General features: G+C 36.1%; 1 protein-coding gene across 5 annotated transcripts in view; it reads right to left on the minus strand.

Annotated features, from left to right (window-relative positions):
* Pot1 (protection of telomeres 1) overlaps positions 1-19,025 on the minus strand; it is an 89,914-nt gene extending 70,889 nt beyond the window's left edge. For 2 of the 5 annotated variants that reach the window (XR_001230883.1, XM_013503293.1), the window contains exon 1: positions 18,954-19,025. The gene's annotated coding sequence lies outside the window, so the exon portion shown is untranslated. Of the gene's footprint in view, positions 1-1,234; positions 1,254-16,274; positions 16,407-18,657; positions 18,909-18,953 lie in introns of those variants that run through there. The other 3 variants (XM_005402346.2, XM_005402344.2, XM_005402345.2) reach the window with 3 other exon arrangements.
* Between the last annotated feature and the right edge of the window lie 2,114 nt (positions 19,026-21,139).

The following is a 21,139-nucleotide window of genomic DNA, read 5'->3' on the forward strand; positions in this document are numbered from 1 at the left end:
TGTTGAAAAAATAAAAATTTTATTCTTAAAAGCTACAATTCAGTAAAAAGATTTCAATTCTTTCCTTAGCATAAGTCTGACAATATAGAAATAAACACAATTTTATGAGAAAAAAGTTTATTATACTTATAAAGGGATTGTATTTTAACATATACATAGAAAAATAGCATCAAAGGTCTTCAGTAATCTCATCTAACTGATCTTGCCTGTTTTATTTCCAGATACTTTCATTCACTATTAGACAAATAAGAATCTTAGGCATACACTGCTTCTGCCCATAAATTATTTGATTATTCTGAGCCACCACTAATAAAAATGTTTTCCTCACTTTCACCTTATCTAAACTTCTCTATAATTCAAAGTCTAGGCTATAAATCGTTCTTCTGGATAAGGTCTATCTTGAATTCTCTCTCTTTCAAGAAAAAAAAATCTTCCTTCCTCTGAACTCTCCTACACAGCATTTAATATTTAACTCTATGTTATTTACAAACCTTTCTTAACACCTGGGGTACCTTTACATCCCTGTAAGCACCTCGGAACTACAAATACTGTAATGTCTTATATGTGTGTATACCCCACGAGTAACAGAGAGAGACTTTCTTCTATTCGTAGTGGTCAGAGAACATGCTAAATGAACTGACCGGCAAAACCTGAAGTGAAGAGCTAAAAGAAAGAGGGAAAGAATAAAGGGTCTTAGGATCCAGTTCCCATTATTTTACACATAATTGTGATTTTTAAAAATTTATCCGAATATGCACAGAATAAATATTTAATATTAGTTTGTAGAAATAATAGATTAAATTGAAAATGAGATTTAATACATGGTCTTCTAAGTCAGTGATGGTGAAACTTTTAGACCCAGTGCCCAAACTTCAACCCAAACCACTTATTTATCGTAAAGTGCCAACACTGCCATTAAATCTGAACACGGAGGTTTTAGCTTAGAAAAAACAAGCCATACATTACCATCCCCTTTTGTCTTAAAAGAAAAACACAGTAACACCCCTGCCATAGATTCACCATCTCTGTTCTCAGTTCTAAGTTTCTGACAAGAAAATATCGAAGCCATTCAAACAAATTCAGGAATTACAGTTTGGCACTAAGAGTATATTCTGATAGATCAGAGTAGGTGTTCATAGCAATCTGCTGAAAAACAATTATCAGGAGACCAGCCTGTGAGTAAAAGTGATAAGCTTATCAATGCGTAAGTACAATAAAATAAAAATACATTCACCTGAATTCTAAGTAAGAAATTCTGCTTTTGTGTCTGGTGTGCCCCAACATGGTGCCTACAAAGATTGAGCCCTTGTCAATGAACAGTTGTCTGTTGGGTCAAGAGGCTTATTTATATTTACTACAAGCCAGTTTCAGGGAGGAGGGGGGAAGGGAGGGGCAGAAGAGGAGGAGGAAATCAGTACAGGTGTTCCTAATATAAATGGTTTTCAACAATTAGTTAATTTACAACACAAAAACAAAACAGAAGTTACAAATTGATTCTATCCATTAGATATTCTGGAAGAGGCTTGAAACTCTGGAAACAATAAAAGATCAGTGGTTACAGGGAGTAAGGGAAGGGAAGGATGAATAGGCAGAACACAGAGGACTGTGAGAGCAGGTAAAATACTGTTACACGCCATACATTTATCCAAACCCATGGAACACACACCAAGAGGCAACCTGAATGCAGACTATGGCCCAAACAATAGGGACGTGTAAATGAAGGCTCATCAACTGCAGTGAATTTATTACTCCAGAGGGGAAGCTCTCATGGAGGGTTGCCAATGTGCAGGGAGAGGAGACAGAAAATCTTTCAGTTTTGTTATGAACTTAAAACTTCTCATTAAAGTCTTTAAAAAAATCTACCAATTTATTTGCATAATACAGTTTTAAATGTTACTACCTGATACATTCACTGATGAAATAAGTAAATCAATAGATGAATAACAAAATGGAAACTGCAAGACTAGACTATTAATCTTTTTTTAAACAGGTAATACATTAAAAATTCTCTACTTGTTAGACTTCACTAGCAGGAAAAGAGCAAAGATTATATAAAACAACTGATAATCCGAAAAGAAAAACACTCACATGATTTCCTTAAAAATTTTTTTTTTTTTTTTTTTTGGTTTTTCTCCGGTACCGGGAACCGAACTCACGACCTTGCGCTTGGCAGGCAGGCGCTTTGCCGCTGAGCTAAATCCCCAGCCCCAAAATTGTCTTAATACATGCTTGCATTACATGCAGGTCACAATCGTCCTGGGGAGTTGGTATGTGTACACTACAGCTTGCTTCTTGCTTTTAATCCCCTCCCCTCCTTCTCCCTCCCTCTTTCTCTAGTTTCCTTCTTCCCCTTTTCATTCCTGTTGATACTATAAAGCTTAGTCCATGTTTATGGCACAAAATGTCCGCACTCACTGAGGTTATCAGGACCCTGTACATTGCATATCTTCACTCTACCTATTTCCCCATCCCCTCGTGCTCAGCCCTCGCCCTTGCTATCCTGGACCCCCTCCCACCTGCATGAGATCCACCTCTTGTCTCGTTCTATCCTTCCCCAACTTCTCTCTAAGGCTGTACCTTGCCTTATTCAGATGACAGGCACAATATGGTATCCAAGTTTGGGTGTTTGATTTATTTCACTCAACATTATCGAGTGCATCCATTTTCCTACAAATGTCTCAAATTTGTCCTTCTTTATAGCTGAATAGTATTCCAGTGTGCAAAGATACCACATTTTCTTTATCCAATGACTTGGTGATGGGTATACAGGCTGTTTCTAGGATTTTAACACTATAAATTGTACTGCTATGAACAATGACACACATGTGTTGCTGTAGTATGATGTTTTAAACACTCTGGAAGATATCTGGAAGAGAGAGAGATGGATCATATTGAATTTCTAATTTTGTTTGAGAAATCTCCATACTGATGTCCATAATGGTTATATAGCTTGCATTCCCACCAACAATGTGGAAAGGTTTCTTTTCACCACAGCCGTGCCAATATTTGTTATTTGTCATTCTTTCTAGAGTAAGATGGAATCTTAGCATCATTTTAATTTGCATCCCTAATGGCCAGTGATGTTACCTGACTTTAACAAGCACCAGGTTTTCTACACTGACACTGCAAACCTTATTGGTTATAGCTTAAAACTGCTGTATTAATTAGGACATGTTTGCAGTAACAGTGATTACATTCATGTGAGGAGCTGGTACATGCACATAACACACTTCAATTCTCTTTACTTACACTTCCTCTCCGTGCCCTCCACTCCCTCAAAAACTGTTAAAGAGGGGAAAGTTTCAAGGAAAGTCCAGGAACTGAGAGGCACTGACAGTGATTCATAGAAAATGTTTCTCTAATGTTTAAAGAAGTATTTCATGAATATTGCCATTTATTGCATTGTGTAACACCAAGTACATAATTGGAAATGATGTATGTAATGTCAGCATTAAAAATCAAAGTTCATAAATATAAATAATATAAAGACAACCTGATCCTACCTCCACCTCCACCTCCTCAGCAGCCACGTGCTCACTCCGGTATTTTGCTTCTCGTATTTCTTTAAACAGTCCAGGATGCTCATTAAAGGTATTTGCATACAAAATTCTCTTACTGCCCACTCTACAATATTCTTGTGTTCACATCACCACTACTTTTCTCAATCTGCTACTCAAAATTCTTAGTTATGTGTTCAACCCGGATAAAATCATTGAGATAGTTGTTTAATTCCACTCTTCTCCACTGGGACACTATACTCCACGAAGTCAAGATCCTTGACTATTTGATACACTGCTTATGTGCAATAATTATCATAGAAAACAAAAAACATTCAACTATTTGAACAAATAATCGAACATACAAATACTACCATAAATACAAATACATACACATGTTTATGTGGCATAGCTTCATAAATCAAATAAATTCAATTTTCAGATAAGAAAATAAGAGCCAGAAAGAATAAATGAATGCACTAAGGTTACACGTCACTAGTCAGTTATAGAAGACAACAATGCACATCTCCTGGCTGTCAAGACAGGCCCTATCTGTCTCTGCTTCTCTTCAGCACTAATGTTTTTTTTGAGGGGCAGGAACAAGGTGTTGCTATATAGTTCAGCCTGGCCTTGAAATCACTATGGAACCCAGGTTGATCCCAAAAACATGGTGATCCTCCTGCCTCAGCCTATTAGGTATTTGCCACCTCACCCAGCAATTCTGTGATTTAAAAAAAAAAAAAAAACTTATACAATAGTTTGGAAAAGACCTTATATTAAAAACCAAAAACTGAAGCAAATGCCTTACATGAGGGAAGTTCAACTGCAGCCTGGGTATGTTTATAAAATGTTTCAGAGTCTAGCAAAACAAGAATCAAAACCTTGTTGGTATTACACATAGTGTTTTAGGATTTGAGTTATATTCTTGCAGTCTTATGGAAACAAGCAATGATAAAGGAGAAAGGCATAAGAATCAAATTAGAAAAATTCATTCCTTTACACAGAAACTTATGTTTGCTTTGCAACAATCTTTAATGATGATACTATAATCTCTAAAGTAAATATACAAAATCCTCAAATGATCAGTATTCATGAATTTTAAGCTCGGAAAGGCTTTCAATTGTAAACTCAGTCTTCTCATTATCTTTTAAAAGGGATAAAAACTTGATTTATGCCCATTAACATCCTATTATTTGATAACTAATTAGTTGGTATACTTCCATGTGTATAACCACCTACTAAGTCTTTCAATAGCAGAAAACATTTTTCACATTCAGTTCAGTAACATATATACCTAATATACTGTACATGTTTTATAGATGTACTGTACATGTTTTACAAATTCATTATAACCCTCTTATGTTGTTTCCCAAATAAATATTTAACAAATATAAGAATCCTAAAGAAATGTAAAAATAAAAATATAAGCAAATAGATTTTTAATATTTAATACTGTGCATTTATTTTTGAAATGTTCACTAAGATATCTAGAATTAAATAAGAGAAAATAAACCAATTTTTAAATCACGAGTAATGCAACATCATCTGGTAAAAATATGCATATGCAGGTTTATATATACACAAACACACAGATGCACATGTGTGCATGCAAACACATGTAAGCTGAAAGGATGCAAAACAAAAGCAGAACAGTGACTTTACTTATGGAATGGGCTGGGAGATGGCAATAGGTTCAGGGGGATGAGGCGACCTTTCACACTGCTTGATTGGTTAAACAACAAAATCTTCTATGATATTTGCAAGATCTTACTCAAGTTCAAAATAATTTTCTCCTTGAGACAGAAAAGAAAAACAGTTGTGCAGATAGTTTCTCCACTTACTGTAAGTTCTTTAACAGACCTTAGCCTTAGAGTGGTTATCTCAATAATAACAATCATAATAAAAAATCAAGGGGGTTAATAAAGGCTTAAATGAGAAACATATGGAAGCTTTTCCCAATCTATAAAATTCCAAAGAAATACAGTATCATTTTTAGTAATAAGATTTCTTGTGGCTGGGGATTTAGCTTAGCAGCACCTGGCCAACACGAGGTTGTGAGTTCCATTCCCAGCATGGGGGTGGGGTGGGGTGGGGTGGGTGGACGGTGGACGGGATTCGAGCGACGGACAACAAAAAAAACCAAACTGTTGCTTTGCTGGGGATATAGCTCAGTGGCATAAGCACCTGCCTGGCAAGCACAAGGTCGTGAGTTCAATCCCTGGTGCTGCAAAAAAAAAAAAAGAAAACCATAAGATTTCTTATATCCTAAAAAACAGTTAATTGTTAGGTACTGGTTATAATAAATATTTGAGAGAGGAAAAATAGATATTCTAATGATTTTCTTGAAATGAATGAATAATCTAGACTCCCAAGACGGATGTTGCAAAAATAGTGCCATTTCTCAAGTCTACTGATTTCTAAATCATCACTTCTGCAACTACAGTATATCAGAACTATACAGAGTTACCAGCTACTGTAATACTTTATATTAGATTAGATTTCAATCTGGAGACAATCAAGTGTACTCAAGGCACAATAACTGGAGGAAAAGTAAGCCGAGCAGCCAAACTCCTGGGCTTAGACATCCAGATGCTCCGCCTCCGCCCTATTCTCATTTGGTCCGTATCTATTTACAAGTAACAAGAATGGTCATGAGGTACAAAGCTCCTACTGTGTGCCAAAATAGGTATGTCTAAAACTAACAATAATCCAGAAAGGTATTATAGAAAGCTGAATCATACTAAGGGCTTGGCCTCAGAGATTTAGATACTCTGGGATTTAGACACCGACCTTACATACGTGAAACATGCACTCACACTTTACAAACTTTGTACTCGCTAATTCCTGCTTACAGCACTGTTTCTTCAAATAGCTGAAGGATCTCTTCATTACTTCTTTCAAGCCTCTGACCAAATGTCATTTCAGTCCTCACTTCATGACCAGATCCAAACATACCTTTCCTCCCTTTTCACACACTGTACTTTCTTTTCTCCACTGCTTTGTTTTCTACAAAGCCCTGTGCATCACTTGAAATTGTCTTTGTTTTTTTTTGGTACCGGAAATCGAATTCAGGACTTTACGCTTGCCAGGCAGGTGCTTAAGACACTGAGCTATATCCCTGGCCCTACCACTTAAATGAGAATGTATCACTTATCTGTTATTGTCTGTCTTTCATTAGAAAGTAAGTATTACAAATACAACTGTCTGGATTACCAGTGCTAAGGAACAAGGTCTGGCTCCAAACAGTCATTAAATATATTATGGAATAAATGTATGAATGAACGAATGAAGACTCTAATTCTCTTACATTCTTTTCTAGAAAACTTAGATGTACTCAGGAATAATATTTAAAATATAGGGTGTAGTGGATCAACAACTGGTGCACAACTTGTAACCCCCAGCTGAACTGAGTCAGTGTGGTGCTGGGTGTGGGAGGCCCACCTGAGGATTGCTGCCCGCAGCGTAAGAGGCAGAACTGGAAAAGTTAGGCTGTTGGGAGCTGGTACAAGCTGTTGGGAGCCTTTTAGGAGTGGACAGAAGCTGCTAGGAGCTGTTGGTTTTCTGGGAGGAGCTTGTCATGCCTGCTTTCCTGATGAACTTGGCTGTTTTTATGCTCCAAACAGCTCGGGACCTTATTGTTGCTGAGAATGGCTTGAGTTCACTTTGGGGGAGCTCTGATCTTCACTGTGAGCATCACTTCCTGGCTCTGGAGGGGAACATGGTACACAACTCAGTCTCCTGAAGAAGCCTGTCATTGGCCTTCTTGATGTAACTCGGCCTTCCTCATCATCAGAGGAGCTCAGGACCTCACTGCTGTTGAGGATGGTTGCGGTACCTTTCACGGGAGCTCTGGTTCTTACTTTGAGCATTGCTTCCTGGCTCCAGTGTAGATCCCTCAGCCTGCTAGCACAGATCCTTGATCCCACTGGCACAGACTTTCTAGATTCCATCACTGACCTTTGGGCCTTTCCAGTGCAGATCCGTGAAACAGTCCTGCATGGTCCTCCAGTTGTATTTATTATTTATTAATTCTGTATTTATGGGAGACACTGTTACGGCTCTAGGTCTTCAGCTGGACTCATGCAGGACATTACCACAGGGTCCAGGCCCTCAGCTGGATTCTTGGTCTATAGTGTGTGGACAGATTTCCTGCACTCTCCTGTATATGATTATCTGGGTGACTATTAAAAATAATCTTACAAAATATGTGTCCTGTATTATATTGTTCACCTCGCAAAAAAACCCAAACCAACACACAAGGCTAGTAAGGTATACTGCAGATGATCCAGTCTCTACACAGCTCACAAAGGATCACATGGCCTCAGAGGATGGACACCAACAAGAATGCAAGTACCACCTTCAAAGGCACAGTCTCTCCTACCCCAAGGGGATATTCAGGGAATGGAGCAGGACAATCGTATTGGAGCTCCTAGACTAAAATGGTAAGGTGCTCTTTCAGAACTCTAAAGGATATCTACTTACCATTTGCTAAACATTTTAATATTTTCACAACCAGTACAGCCATACACCTGTGTATATTAGTTAATAGTCAGGGACACACTACTCAATCTTAGCATTGTTAACTTTTATTTATGTAATTCATCTGGACAAATACTACAACAGTTCAATTACCAGACATTATCCTGACTTCTGTAATCTTATCATCTAAGGTATGAAGAAAAACAATTTTAAAGTGCCTGGAGGATAATGTTTCATTTTGCCTCAAGAGAATTTAGGAATTATATATATTATGATCTGAGAAAACCAGAAGGCTCCAAATAGTGCCACCAATTTCTGTACAATACATATATTTATGTGCTTATTTTTTTATACTGGCAGCAATGACAACAACAAAAATGACTATGATTAAGGATAACTGTGTTTTGGGGCAATTGTTCCAGTATCACCTACCGTTTTTTCCTGTGTCATCAATTTGACACAATATTTCCCTAAATAATTTAGGATTATTAGGATAATATGGAATTTAAATGATTTTTCAAAACCAAACCCAAAAATCCTTACTGCTGATAGGGCATTTACTTCCAAAAGTTGCAGAGTTTAATTCTGTAAGCAATACATTTCATAATTTCAAGGAACCACACAGTATATTAGACTAACAAAATTTATAGAAAACACATAATGCCCGAGAACTGCTGTTTTTATCCAAATATTTACGTAATGTAAAAAAGTAGGACAAATTAATTTTCAGCTTTCTAAAAAATCCAAACTCTAAATTTAGAGAAGAGACGTTCTTGGAGAATTTGTGTGTCTCAAAACCTGAAAACTAAGCCCCCATCCACTACACATACATGTCTGCATACTTAACTAATATCACATACATAATCAATTTCAGGCCAGTTGTACCAATGTTTTAGTTTTGGTCATTCAGGACAGTTCTTCAATTTCTACAAAATCTTCAGTGATTTCCCTACACCAATAAAAAAACAATTCACAGAATGATCAGGAAAGAAGGAAAACTGACCTAATATTTGCTTATACAAAACAACTATTGTTATTTTAAGTGTAATGATGTAATTGTGCTTGTGCTATATTCAGACATAAGACAAGAAATACATGCATACATATATGAATGCAAAGATATTTCACATTTAGAAACTGATGCTAATATTTAGGCATTACAATGGTACTGGTTTGTGTGTGTGCGTGTATGTGTGTGTGTGTATATATATATACACACACTTATTTTTGTAGTCTTTTTATTTTATGTACTGAGATTTTATGGTTTAAATTTTATAATTCTTGACATTTGACTCAAAATAATCTGTGGCAATAAAATGAATTGACAATGAAACAAATGAAATAAACTCAGTAACTACTGAAGTTAGATGTTGGATATACAGACATTCATTAAATAATTTTCAGTATTCTGTGAATTTGAAAATTTTCCACAATAAAAAGTTTAAAGACTAGTAAATAAAGTGTTGCACTAAAAAGCATGCCATCTGCTATTTGATGCTTTGCTCACATTTTCCAAGCAGATTTATAGTTTACTGAAACTGCTACTATAGCTCTATTATAGATACCACCATTAGGTCATTTCCAGGGATAGTGGGTTTCATAGGCCAAGTACTGCATCTTATTAATTTTGGTTTCTCCAGAGTCTGGCACAACACCCATTAAAATGTCACTCGTTAATAAATGTTTACTGAGTCTAAATGAATGTAAGTGAAACAAGCGACAAAGCACAGATAATCTCATTTCACTGTGTGGTTTTGCAGAAAGCAGAGTTTTCTCCCCATACTTACTTTACTTGTTAGTAACAACCTCAATCATAAGGGATTGAATCCAGGGCCTTGTAGAAGGTCTACTATGGAGCTATATCCCCATCCCTGAAACCTATTTCTAATACTCTTGGCAACACTGTTTTATGGAAAGGTCTAAGGCTACACAAGTTATCTGGAGACTTACTGCTGATTCAACAATGTATCTAATAACTACATGAGTTGATAGACTTATTTGTCAGATCTGGTCTGGTAAATACTTAGAAGATTTCCAATTAACATCAAAGATACTGTATAACTCTTAAAGAACTCAAATTTAAATAACTATTATAATTGCAAAAATATATGATTATACATCAAGTAATGGTTAATTTCTGGAGATATGCTGTACAACATAGCATCAACTAGAAACATGTAACTACTTAAATTTAAATTGTATAAGATTTAAAAACTTATTTTTTCCCCTTTCTTCTATTTTACCTCATCCCATTTGTTCTTTCCTATTTGAGCAGTTTCTTTCCCTTTCACAATACTTATTATACTTTTCAGATTTTATTTGCTCTTTCAGGTTCTTATACTGGGAAGGCAATACTACTAATTTCTATTGGCTTACTGAAAGGAATAGTTAATGTGTAATTACTTGATCAATCTTGCATGCTTATATCTGGTTATCTGATTAACTACTTTAAAAATAACATTATTTAGCTCAGCAGCACAGTACCTGTCTGGCAAGCGTGAGGTTGTGAGTTCGATTCCCGGTACCGGGAAAAAAATAAAAATAAAAATAAATTAAAAATAACATTACGTAATATAACCACCATTGTTAATTTACTATCACCTTATTTTGAAATTCTGTATCATTTTCATTTTTATGTTGTTTTGTTTATACCTTTGTTTTTTTTTTATATTTTCTCTTTAAAGTTAAAAAAAGAAAAAATATATATGTACATAGATAGCTGAGATAAGTGTGCTGCTGATGTCTACTGGTTTATTGAAAGGAACAGTTAATGCTTAAATTTTTTTTCTCTTGACCAATTTTGCATGCATGCTATATCTGGTGATTGAAACAACTAATCTGAAGCCAATAATATGCAATATAACAACCACTGGTGAATTCCTATCATCTTGTTTAATGAAGCTCTGTATCATTTCTAATGTTTTTTTATTACTTGCTATTGTCTTTAATTATTTAATCAATCTTGCATTCTTACATCTGGTAATCTGAGCAACTTCGCTGAAGATAACAATATGTAATATAACAAACATTGTTAATTCCTATCATCTTGTTTTGAAATCCTGTATTTTTTGTTTTTGTATTTATTGTTTTATTTTTGTCTTCACTGTTGTTATTTTGTTATTTTTCTGCTTAAAATAAATAAATAAAATTTGGCCACACTAGCCACAATTCAAATGCTCAGTATTAGTAGTGTGTATCATACTGGCAGTACAGATATGTAACACTTCTATCACTGCAGACAGTTCTACCAGATTTTGCTGCTTTCCATGCTTTATATCTAGATGTTTCTCCAAACTCTCACATGTTCAAACTCTCACGGAGCTTTCAGGAAGTGAATAGGTCATGGGTGGGGGGGGGTGTTACACATTACTCCACTGATTAGCATATAGCTAAATGTGACATTGGGAGGTGAAGCCTGGCCAGAGCTGCTGGGAGTAAGAACTGGGGCTATCTCCCTTCCTCTTCCCTTGACTTCTCTCTGCTTCTTGTGTGCCATGACATGACCTGATTCTCCTCTGTCAGGCCCCTCTGCCTTGGAACAAGCTGACTACAGGAGAGGGTCTCCATGTGCAGTTCAGGCTAGCTTCAAACTCTGGGTATCCTCCTCCCTCAGCCTCAAAATCCTCAGTTCCAATTATATATTTATATTGCCCAAATACTGCATAGCATGTGTGCCTGTGTTTTATTCAGGTTAAATATAAATAACAGAAAACTTGCCATTTCCATTCCTGTACAGCTTGGTGGCATTAGTCAAAAAGTATCCCTTAAAAATATTTCCAAAACCTCTGGAAGACCCCAGTCAGTAACTCTGAAACCATTCGGAGGGAATGCCCCAATTTTGCTTTACTATCGGACCTGCTTATCTCTAATGTGTGCCTCTATCAGTCTGCTTATATTAAATGCAATTTAAAAATAGCTGTCATTTTATATCTGTTCATTTTAGAAAATGTTTCCAAGGTTCATCCATGCTGTGGCATGTATCAAAGTTTTTTTTTTAATGGGTTAACAGTCTATTGGCTGTACCCACATCCTGTTTATACACTTCTCTGTTGACAGACACATAGGTTGTTTCCAATACTACTGGCTACTGTGAGTAATGCCTAAGAAAAATTGGTAGGCAAGTACATGTCTCAGTAACCGTTTCAAATCTTCTGGGTATATACATAGCAGTAAAACTGCTGGTCATTCTGTGTTTGGCTTTTTGAGGAAACACCATTCCATTTTCCACTGTGGCTACACCATATGACATTTTCATGAGCAAAGTATGAAAGTTCCAATTTCTTCACTTCTTCATGAATATAGCTCTTGTGGTCTTTTGGAACAGTCGTCCTAGTGGATATGAAGTGGTATTTCACAGTTGCTTTGACTGGTGTGTCTTTAACAATTAACCACACTAAGCATGTTTTTATGTGGTTATTGGCCATTTGCATATCTTCTATGGAGAAATGCTATGCAAATTATTTGCCCACTATTTAATTCTGCTTGCTCTAATACGTTACTACAGAAATAATATACAGAATGATACTACACATTAAGATCAAAATTATAACAAGTCTAGAACACCCATGACATAAACTTTTGTAAATATCACATTAACAGCACATAGTAACCACCTTCTATTTTTTTTTCCACTGTAACCACCAAATGCATTGGGTAAAGACACTACTAAACGTTGAAATGCCTAAGAGCTCACACCAAAATATTTCATTTTTACTCATAGTAAACTTTAAGTAATATAAAGTTATCACTGTAGAGGTCATTTACAGTGTTCACCCTTTGTTTTCTCAGTTATTTTCTCTACCAACAATACAGATACCAGGGTCTTTAACAACCCACACTTTGCTCATTTATATTTCAGTACATAGGTGCTGGGAAAGATCACATTTGTCTAAATAAAATAATTAGGCTATAAAGAAATTTCATTGCCAAGGTTATTAGTTCTGTACAAGCACCCGAAAGATAGGTCTATAAACACTCATGCTGTATAATAATACACTAGGGTTTCTTTTAATATGCATCAAATTAAAACTGAAAATATCGGAACTATAAATACCAGAAAGAACTGATTCCTTTTATTTAACACAATCCAAACACATGAACCAAGGATTTTATTTTAAAATGAATCAACCAAACTGCAGAAAACATTTAGCCAAATGAGACCACATTTAAGCAAGTTTTTTATAATTAAGAAAGTACTAAAGATAAGGAAGGCATTTATCGTAATAATTTACTCATTAAAGACATTTAACTAATTCAGCTTCAGTATTTGTGAGAAGGACGGAAGACAAATCTAACAAATGAAGTGATAATCAGTCCTTTCAAATGGCACATCTTAGCCAACTCTTTGAAACTGTTTGGGGGATCTGTCAAGTTCTATATGGAACCTCATTAAGATATCTTACATTCTAGGATCAAATCTCCATTATCCTCATTCTCCAAAGGTCACCCACCTCCCTACAGCAGGGCCATATCATGAGATCCAATTATACCACCTGAGAGAAGTCTCATTCATATTAGTTTTCAAATATTATTCTAAGAAATTTCCTTATTAGATTTTCAAGCATCTATTTATGAAGCAAATGAAAGATCACTTCAAAATCTGCAGATTTCATTGTATGACTTAGAACTTTACTGCAGTTCTTTTATTATCTCTTTAATTGAGCCCTTCAAAACAAGTTTAATGAGCATTAAAATATTACTGTTTCTCAAATGCAAGACAAAGTAGCTATTTATCAAAATCTAACTCTTTACCCCTTAAATTCTTAAAGGACCTACAGGACTTTTGCTTTTGAAATAGGAGAGATTCGATTTATTGTCCAGGATTAAAACAGAAAATCAAGGGAAAAAATACATGATCCAAAAGTTTTCAAATAGTAAAAAAAAGAAAATGACTTCTTTGAGAAAGAAATAAAAGTGATAATCCTAGCTTACTTCCTGGACAGTTTGTAGGAAGCAGAAAATGGTAACTAAATACATGCGGACACTTGGCCTCACTGAGTTAAAAGTTTAGAGTCTAATGTTGTCACAACGTCTAGAATTGTGGGGACAGGTGGCTGAAGGGGAAAGACTGCATGACAAGGGCTCAGAATATTTTAGAAGGGGTATCCTCTGGTCTGTGGAGTATTCATTTCTAAATTTGTGGGCAAAAAGTAGTCTGGGAAAGAGAAGAGCCAACTAAGAAGAGCTGCACCAAATAATCCTGAGATTCACAAAGGGCTAGGAATTACTCCGGTTCTAATAGCTAGAATAAAAAGATTTCCTTATATACAGAGCACAGAATAGAATCCTCAAAAAGATATTCCTGTAGTGAGAAAGAACAATTAGCCCCAGAATAAAGGCTACTTTGGAGTTACATGAACATAATCAAATGTGACTGTATAAAGATTAAATACACCTCCAAACACCAAAAATATTTAAAGGATGACAAATCGAACATTTGATTGTATAAAATTCTTAATGGCTAGCATCTAGCAAGACTGCTAGGCAAACAGAAAAGAAGAACAAACACATAAAGGAGAAAAAAATAAAATCAGTAGAAGGAATAAAGACGAAGCTCAGTTGCAGATAACTTGCCTCACAGGTGCAAGGTCCTGGAGTTGATCCTCAGCACCGCCCACCCATCAACCTGGTAACTAAAGGACAGGACAACAGCACTACCAGAAATAATTCAAAATAATTTTTAAAAATCTATGTTCTAGAAGTAGAGGAAAACATGAATACAATGAAGAAAAATGACAGGTATGAACAAGACTCAACCAATGGGAACTTCAGTTGAAAAAAATACTGGAAGTTGATAGTATAGCAAATGGTATCATCAGTACATTAACACAGAAGAAAGTGTTACAGAAAATTGAAGAAATAGAAAAAAAGAAAAAGAAAGAAAGCAGATACATCAACAAAACATCAACAAAACAGATCTCTTGCTAGAAATGACCAGGAAAAAAACATGACAGTAGGCACAAATTACTATGCTGAAAATTAGAAAAGAGACACCACTAGAGATCCTACCAACATCACGAATATTAAAGAAATATAAAAGATTAAAGAAATATAATATAAAAAATTAAAGAAATATAACTTTATATCAATACATTGAAATATACTGAAAACAGAAAAAAATGGATGATTTCCTGTAAAAGCACAAACTACTGAAGCTTCCTCAAAATAAAATAGCCCAAGTACTCCTATATTAATTGAGGACAGGGGACTTAGTGTTTAAAGCTTCCTTATAAAATATCCCTAGAAATAACTGGCTTTAGTGGTCAATTCTACACCAATTTAAGAAAGAAAAAACAATTCTCCAGACTTTTCCAAAAGTAGAAGACAAGTGACAATAACTGATTTGATGAGAACAGTATTATCATAATACCAAAACTCTTCAAAGTCATTGTAAGTGTGAGACTAACACCATTCATAAATACAGATCTAACAATATATAACAAACTATTAGCAAATCAACCCAATAATACAACAAAAAGACAGTACACCAAGGTAAAGCAGTCTATCCCCAAAATATAAAATTGCTTTAGCATGGCAAAATCAATTAATATAACTATATATTAATAGACTAAAATAAGAAAAACTATAATCATTAATAGACACAAATAATACAATTAGCAAAGTCCAATATACAATCATAATAAACTCTAAAGAAAGTAAGAATTTCCTCAATCTGATAGAGGACAATTATAAAAAAAACCTATGGCTAACACTCATAGTAATGATAAAATACCAAGTGCTTTTGCCCTTAGTTTGGGAAGAAGGAAAAAGAATATACACTTTCACCTCTGATATTCAGGAGAAATCTTAGCCAGTGTAATAAACAATGAAAAATAATGAAAAGGCTTTTTGGTAAGAAGGAAAGACTGTATTGTTCTCAGATGACATAAATGTCTATGCAAAAAATCATAAAGACAAGAACGCAGGACACATCAACATATAAAAATAAACTATAGTTCTATATTCTGGCAATAAACATCCGGGCATTAGAACCTAAAAAATTAAATTGGATCAAAAAGCATGAAAAACTGACAAAATATGTGCAAGATCCATAAACTGCAAACTTTAAACATTATTAAGAAAAATTAAATAACACAATAATGGCGTATTAGGCAGAGCTAACGGATCAGAAACACGATTAAATGTCAAATTTCCCATAGATGATCTATAGATTTAATGTAACAGCAATCAAAATCCCATTTGGCTGCTGCTGGTATATAAAGAAAAAATTTATATTTGTTTACTGACTATATAGTAATATACAGTCACTTCTCACTACATTTGCTTATTAAATCTTACATTTTTCCACAGATGACTTGAGATTGTTCACATGTACGGTAAGGTCATCTGTGAGTAATAACAGTGCCACTAATGCCTTCTGCTCTGCATATTCTTTAATTCTTCCATCTTTCCTTAATGTATGATGACAACCTGTCATACAATGCTGAGTGTGAGAGGTAAAAACAAGCATCCTGGCTATATTACTGATATCAGGGTTAAGGTTACACATTTCACCATTAAATATGACATTTGCCTTAGAATTTTTGAAGATATTCTTTATCAGATTAAGAAAGTCATCTTATATTCCTAGCTGTCCAAGTGTTTTGAGCAAGAAGTGGTATTAAGTTACATATATAGGAAGTAAAATAAATTCTATAAATGAAAATATAAAGTGCTGATAGCAATGTGAAATAACCAAAATTCTCACGCACTACTCATGAAAATGTGAACTGATACAAATACTTTGGAAAAATATCAATACCTTACTAAAAATGAATAGATGTATACCCTACAACACAGTAATTCCACCATTCGGTATATACATGTATGCTTAAAGAAAATGCATATATTTACCCAAAACATGGACAGGTATATTTAGTACAGCAAAAACACAAAACTAACTGGCTTTATCAACAGCAGAAAAATCAAAGTGATATATTCACACAATGGAATACTAGATAGCAATGAAACGGAATGAACTAAAATATTACATCTATGGAACTGCTCAATCCTTACAGTTAATTTAAGAGTTACCAAGCTTTTGCTATGTTTAAGATTGACCGTTGAAAATAAAAACAAAAATGATCCTGTATTGACACAATTAAATTTTGTGTTAATATCTGTTACCTGACATAGTTTTACTAAATTTCCTCAGAAAATTAATTTATTTATATTATATGCTCTACCAATTTAATTCACTTTTTCTTAAGACCACAATTGCACTACTATTATTTTGTAATTATTTATTACATTTTTTCAGATCTCCTAAAATATAAAACCTATGAAAACAGCAGTTAGGTTTTGGCTACTTCTGTAACCATAGTATCCAAAACAATGTCTGGTATGTAGGTAGTTTTTAACAGTTGTATAATATTATAGTTCCCAGTCTCTTTTCCAGTCACTACTTTTGACTGTTCTTCAAATATAGGGTGTAAAGGAGACCTGCCTTATAACAGAAACTCCAAGTGTTCCAAGCTACTCTTTCCAGTTCTCTGGGAATAGAGGGAATTCTCCTGTATAAGAATATTTACAGAAGAAATACGTTGAAAGCAAACTTTTAAGAAAGGAAGCTACTAAGATGTTCAGGTCATCTTACTAAAACTAGAAACAAGGACACCAGTTGGCTATTGTAATAGCCTAAGTATGAGAGTAAAAGAATCATACATAAACTGAAGCAGGAGAGGGACACCAGGAATAAACGAACGAACGAACGAGCAAACAAAGCCGGCCAGCAGACACTACGAAGGAAGGGCTCTCGGGCACGACAGCCTCTAGTTATAATCAGAAGACTGCCAGAACTATTATCTTGCACAAAGTGCGCTGCAAATTTATACACAAAAATATTTCTGTGAGAACACCTGTCCAGAAACTTCCTGTTCAACCTCAGAGGGCTGGTGCCATCCTTGCTATTAATTTCTATAGTTAGAGATTAATGTCACAAAATATATTATGACCTCTTCATTTCTGCCTTTAAAAACTTCCCTGTGCCTCGGCCTCCTTGAACACACTGTTTACTACAGCATTCTTTTTCCCACTGTATATATTTCTTGCTATCATCACAAGCTGGCTGTAAGGATCTGACATACTTTGTGTGATGTACTCAACAGCTGAACTTCAAGGCACCTCACTGACTTCCTAAATTTCAGGAGTATCCCATTTCTACTTCAGTGATGTCCACAGCAAATTCAACCAGGGAAGCTGACAGTCGGATACTGAAAGACCCGTGTTTTACCCAAAATGCAGTCACTAAGTTGCTTTAAGCATCTTTGACTTGGTTTCACTATTCCCTCTTTTAATAAGCTGGTCCCCACTGCTGAGGCTGGGGGAGGAGGTGGCAGGTGGGTAGATTATTTTGTAACTTTATCACAATTATCAATACATAGCATTCTTTAAAGAAAAACCTGAAACTTAATCCTCTTCTATTTACTTTTCTAAGTACCTGTGAAACTCATCTTCAGATCTGCGAAAACTTCTCTTACAAACTTTACCACTGTTCTTTAACGTGCAAAAACACTTGAAAAGGAGGGAGTGGGAAAGCCGGGGTTTTTATTGTCAATCCCTCCGCCAGGGGCAGTGCTGCCTAAGCAAACCACCCACCGAAAGCTTCTCGCTGCAGAGGTCGGCCTGTCGCCTCGTCCTTCTAAATAACGAAGAAGCCGTAACTGCACTGACACTAACTTACACAGTGCGGGTTCAGGCTCCCGGCTCGCACGCCGTGCCCGGCGCGGGCGTTCCCGCGCTCGCACCGCCCCGGGGCGCTGCGCTCCGAGAGGGCGCGGACTCGGATCTGCGACCTCTGCGCGCCCACGGCCCAGAGAAAACGGTGAACACCGCTCTGCACGACAACGAGACTTAGGCAGGGCTTCTGAGCGACAACTACACCGAAAGTTGATCCACACCAAATCAAGCCCCTGCTTACGCACACCCCCAAGCACCTTCTACCCGCGCCCGCCATTCCAAACCCAATTAAAAACTCACCCGAACCCGGAAAAGCAGAAAGAATTCAGACAGGCGCGCAGTGACGTCACACGCACGCATGCGTGCAAGCTCATTAGCGTTTGCCGCTCTCGGAGGGCAAATCCCGCGTTAGTTCCCGGGTCTCAGAATCCCGGATGTTGTAGCGAAGTGCTGGGTAGAAAGGGGTCTTGTGGCGGGCGCTCTCATGGGTCTGGGTTCCTCCACCCGTAATTGTAGCGGCTCCTTCTGATCCGCCCTCATCTGTTTCCCGCCTTGTCTGCAGCGAGTTCAAAAGCAGCGTTGCCGAAACCCGGGCGGGATGCGAGATGCTGGATCTTGGGGCTTGTCTCTTAACTGAACCGTTTCTTCCCTCGGAAGCAAGACCCAAATGCAGTTTTCTCAAACGAATGTTTACAAGAATGATAATGCTTGATAGTTTTATAGTTTGGCTATTAGCACAGGCCCACCAATAGGTGAAGCTGTTTTCAGACAAGTTTAGTAGTTTAGTTTACAAGGCTGTGATTTTGATATAGCCAGTAAACTATTAAGGATAGATGAATCTTCTGCTAATTTCTAACGTGTCTTCAGTCATGTGATGTAAGTGAAACCACCTCAGTGTGAAATCATAATGTGATAAAGAAATGCACGGATATTCCAGTATGATAGTATCTGCTTTAAGTACACATTTCCAGGCAGAAATAGCTCTTTGTACAATACCTATTTTTCCAACAGGAAGCATTGAATGTAAGCCCATCTTAGCTGGCTGCTCCCCACCTCTGTTCTTGTGCCCTCAAAAAAACATGGGTGACAGCTGGGTCCGAGCTCACAAACTGTCTGTTTGAGGAAAACTGTGACACAACGGCTTGGGCCGTGTTCTTGCTCCTCCAGAAGGCTCATGCAGTAGGCGTGGAGTACTGAAATATGAAATACTATTTCAGTAGTGAAATGCTATTCTTCCTCCCTAAATAATACCCTTCTCATAGACTTCGGAACCTGACCACTTTAATCTCCATTAACAGCAATGTTTTCTCCTACCACATTTTAAACTTTTCGTTATCCGTTCTTCCCTGTCAGCATCGTAATGCATTCTTCTAAGTAGCCTAAGCTTATTAAGAGTAGAGTTGTTCACTATTATATCCACGGATCCTATGTAGTGTCTGATGTAGGTGCCAAATATTTGAATGAAAAAATACTCAGGAAAAATGTTTCTCTCTTTCCGCCTATGTAACTCCCACTCTTCCAGCGCACCCCAGCCGCACCCTTTTACACTGAAATACAGACGAAACACTGAGGAACTTTTTGTGGCTAAGCCAAAAAGACAGTTTTCATCTCACCTTTTGGAAAGCGGTTTCATTTTGCTGCTGCATAGCCCTAGTTTTCTCCTTTTTCTCTTATCAATTTAATGTTTAAGATTTTTTTTCTCTTTCTCTAGCCTATGATGTCTATATTCTGATGGGATGGAAATGCATGATGGAAGTGCGCACAACTGCTGTTTTTTTTTTTTTTTTTTTCTTTTGATTATAGCGTGCGCTCTGAGTTTCTCAGGGATGGAAACACTTACTAGACATACAGGTAACTTCCAGTCCCACACATTAGCAGTCAGTTCCTACAAAGGAATACACAGTACAATTTAACAAAATGGGGGGATAGATTGAGTCAACTAGAAAAGACACCAAAAGCATATTAACACACAATCTCTTGTTTTTCTATACGTGGTGAACTAGTACAGAACAGCTATTCCAAAGCTAACGCTGTAGTGATTATTAGGAGTTACAATTGGTAAAGACACAATGAAAATATTTTGATATGAAATCTATAAAGATAGTCTATATTTTAAAAAGTGAAAACTGAACTTCTCACTGATACATAATGACCAACAAAAGTGGAGTAGGTATTATTGTTGGGTAATACATAAGTGTAAGTAAGAAATCAGTGTAGTTCTCAGTGATAAAGATAGAAGAATTAATATGCAAATTTTTAGTGCCCCTCTCAGCATTTTCAATTTGTTCTTTACTACTTATTTTTAATGTCTGTTAAATTAAATTGCTTAGCAATCCAAAATTTCTAATTAATTTATTTGCATTAACTGAGAGGTGTCGTTATCCTATTTTTATTTTATATTTATATGTCTCAAAGGCTGTTGTCACTATGTTGCATACCTACATACAGCCCAACAATATCATTGTTTACCTCTGAGATTTTGTAGC

Source organism: Chinchilla lanigera, unplaced genomic scaffold (genome assembly GCF_000276665.1).
Source record: "Chinchilla lanigera isolate Chin_1 unplaced genomic scaffold, ChiLan1.0 scaffold00078, whole genome shotgun sequence".
NCBI classification, from domain to species: Eukaryota; Metazoa; Chordata; class Mammalia; order Rodentia; family Chinchillidae; genus Chinchilla; species Chinchilla lanigera.